Below are 4,198 nucleotides of genomic sequence, written 5' to 3'. Positions count from 1 at the left end.
TCAAGATTGACCATAGATTTAATTGGCAAAATCTTAACTGAAGATTAGACAAATAGAAGTCATAGTAGGACTAAGCAAACTTAGTTAGGTACTGGGTTAAGTTCAAGGTAGATTAGATGGAAGCACTTGACACAAGTGAAGTCCTAGTGGGACTAGACAAACCTAGTTGGAGACTAAATTAAGTCTAAGGTAGGTTAGTTAAGAGCTAAGCACTTGGCACAAGTAAAATACTAGTGGAATAGCCCATCTAATTGGGAACTAGGTAAATCTAAGATAAATGAATTAGCTGGGAGTAAACACTTGACATAAATAAAGTCCAAGTTCTAATAGTACTGGATGACCGTTGAAATACTTCCATTGGAGTTGCATAACAACGTACTAACAATCAACTCAATAGGAAGATGATCCGATAACAGCCGATCCGATAGAAGTCAACCCAAGAGGAGTCAATCTGACGAGCATGTTCGCATCTGACCTATCGAAAAAGCACAAACGCGTATACATGCATAAGGGGCATATGTAATGAGAGGTTTATAACATACAATTTATACTATAAACTTCTCAATATAAACCCCTCCCAAGTGGGGTTTATAATTTTTTTATAAACTTGTATCAAAATCTTGGGACCAGGTTTATAAAAAAAAATAGTGGAGAGAGAATAGAGAGAGGATTTTAAAAAAAGTAGAGTTTTTAAAAGAGAGAGGTTTTATGATAATAGAGAATGATTTTTAAAAGAAGTAAGGTTTTTAACTTTTGATATGATAATGATGTGACATAGCATAAACCTCTTTGAAAGGTTTATGATTACGGATGCCCTAATACATTTAGGAATCAACAACCCACCCTCTAATCTCAAATTCTCAACCGGATCACTTGTGAAAATTTTTATCCGACGACCATTAAATTGGCAATGGATGGGTGAGAAAGTTAATGTGAGAGCAGAACTACATATAACATTTTTGAGTTTTTGGTAGGTAACAATATAAAAAAACCTGCAAATAACGACGGAATTATCGACAGAATTATATTCCGTCGGTAATTTCCTACGAAATTTAATTCAGTCGGAATATTGCTGATGAAATTTAATTCAGTCAGAAATCACCGACTGAATTAACTTCCGTCGGGACTTATCGACGGAATGGATAATTCAGTCGGTATTTACCGACTGAATCTTTTATTCAGTCGGCAAATCCTTTAACGAATTCGGGTTTTGATGTTTACCGACGGATTGTTATTTCCGTCGATAAATACGGTATTTGGGTGCTCCAATTCGGTAAGTCAGGGTTAGGGATTACCGACGGAATACCAATTCCGTCGGCAATCCCTGACGGAATTGGGATTCCGTCGGTAAATTAGGGGAAATTAGGGCATGGAAGTGTTGGGGATTACCGACGGAATAACAATTCCGTCGGGGATTACCGACGGAATAACAATTCCGTCGGGGATTACCGACGGAATTGGTATTCCGTCGGAAAATACCGACGGAATTGTTATTCCGTCGGAGATTACCGACGGAATTCAAATTCCGTCGATAAATTAGAGTAAAATTTAGGGCACGGTTCCTCTTTCTTCTCCGCGCGAACTCGATCTCTTGCATCCTCGGCGATCGGCAACCCGCAACCGGCAACCGGCGATCTCGGCGTCCAGCCTCGTGTCCTCTCCCGTTCTCGGCGATCTGCAATAGGCGACTCTGGTATGCTCCTCTCCTCCCTCTTCTCTTCTGTTTGACGTGCACACCGCCGCGCCTGCACCGCCGGCGGCTGCTCCCAAGGCGCTTGCTCACGACAGCCGGCCGCCGCTAGCGCCTGCTCGCTGCAGGCCAGCACCGTTGGCCGCTGTTGCAGGCCGGCGCCGCATGCTCCTGCTCGCGGCAGCCGACCACCGCAGGCCCCTACTCGCGGGGGTGCCGTAGGCCCCTGCTCGCGGCAGGCCAGGCGCCGCAGGCCCGTTCTCGCGGCTGGCCGCAGGCCCGTGCTCAATTTGTTTTTAAGGAAAATACTGAGTTAACTTTCCAACGATGGTAATGAAAGATCCACATAAGGCAGATATCCTGTAACTAAAAACTGCGACTGATGTAGCCTCATAACACAATATTTACAATGTAAAGAGGTTTATATTTAGTGCCACATGCCAATAGGGGCAAACAAAATGTGACCAACTATAAAATAAGGGTCATCAAAACTATCACATTTCAATTAAGTTATACCAGTCATCGGGGATTAGAAGATTTCTTCATATGAGCTTTAGTGTATTTGTCTCCCTTCGAGGTCAAGATTTCTTCATACCAGATTTAGTGCATTTACCCTGGCATTTCTTAGCCTTGCTTCGTCTCCCTTTGGGGTCGAGATCAGAATCACCATCACTGTCACTGTCAACTTTTCCATAACGTTTCTTCTCAGTGTTGTTAAATATGAATTGCTTCCTTTCTAGTTCTTTCTTTGTTTTCCACTTTTCCAGTTTTATTTTCCAAATTAATATTGTTCTGCAAGGAAATAGAGTTAAAACGGTCAAATGTGAGCGCCAATAATATGACAAACAAAAATTAAGTCAAAACCTTGAACTTCCTGACGCCAGAATATACTCGCGAGGATGAAGCTTATTAACAGGGGTGATTGTTGTTACATCTGTGTCCATTACTTCAGCCACAAGCTTGCCAGTACTTGTGTCTATAAAGTCAATAGGATGTAAAGCCACTCCATCAAAGTTTTCACTTATGTAACGACCAATAACAGCAAGAGATTCAGAAGGATATAGATATCAAACACATCTTTATTCCTTCCTTAAGCATAATTAATTTAGTTTTTGTGAAGAAAATAAAGCCAACCTTTGGATCCCACTCGGCTCGAAAAGGAGTTACGTGACGGTTGAAATCATGACTGTGGACAATCTCCCTACTTGGAGATTCCAAATTGCCAAAAATTGAATCCCACACTCTAATGCGATTGTCTTGAGATGTAGTTAGGATTTTGTTTCCAGACAAAGGTGAGAAATACGCTGAGTTAACAACACGTCCATGTGCAAGACTAGCGAGAGAAGAATCAATATTTAATCGTCTCTAGCATCCCATATCCGAGCCTGACATGCAAACTCAAAGGTTTAGCAGGTTTAGTTGTTTAAAGGAAGGGAATATAGGATTCACCTCAAATTCTCCTTTTAAACAATAATCAAGGAATTGGCAGAGGTAAAAATCTAAGAAACTTACAAAGTGGTCATTGCCACAACTTAGAAATGGTTTTGTACCAAATTACTATAGTTGGTACTGTCACGGAGAGTCTTATTTATATGAACCAATTGGGTCTTCTGCTGGTTCGTCATCTGGGACAACTGTTACCGCTCCTGAAGCGTCAACTATATCATAATTACTTGTAGATGTTAATGTCACTGACGATGAGCTAGATGATGGTGAGACATCTAGCAGTGAGGATTTTGTGACCTAACAGAGTCTAGTGACGACGACTTATAAACTGTTGATGTTTAGTAGAAATGTTTCCAGAGTCTAGCATTGATTAAATTTTAGTATTATTGTTCATCAAGTAAGTTATGCTTCAATTCTGTTTTATTGCCTGATTATCATGTTAGTAAACTTTATTATGTTGTGTTGTAATATTATTTTGTAGATATTATATCTCATGGTAGATTATCCAGCACCACCACTTCGTGGATCTACAGTTCTTGGGGTTGTTGGAGAGTCGTAAGTATTTTTTTAATTATTAGTAATTAATGTTATTTTTTTAAACATATATCTTATGTCTTAAAATTGTTTATATATAGATTTACTCCTGACAACCATCGAGTATCCACATACATTATAAGAAAATTTAAAGAAAGAGTCTGCATTGCTGGTACTACATGGAGACATGTAGATAGTGAGACTATAGATTTTTATTATAAAGAATTTGTGGTAAGTAACTTGAATATATACAATATATTTATTTTTTAATATACTAAATTTTTAATTTCTAATTACAGAAAAAATATACATGGGAGGATGGACACGAGGTAGAATTTGTAGCAACTTGGAATATCTAATGTGCCAAGTTATACAAAGACCTTTTATATTATATGAGAAAGGATGACACTAGACCAGCTTATGTATCCGATCAGATTTGGAGTGCATGGACGACCACTTGGTCTGCAGAAAGATGACAGACAAATGCTCAAAAAGCTCGAGAAAATAGGAATACAGAGCCATGTGGCC

Source organism: Zingiber officinale, chromosome 4A (assembly GCF_018446385.1).
Source record: "Zingiber officinale cultivar Zhangliang chromosome 4A, Zo_v1.1, whole genome shotgun sequence".
NCBI lineage: Eukaryota > Viridiplantae > Streptophyta > Magnoliopsida > Zingiberales > Zingiberaceae > Zingiber > Zingiber officinale.
This window is presented reverse-complemented; position numbering follows the sequence as displayed.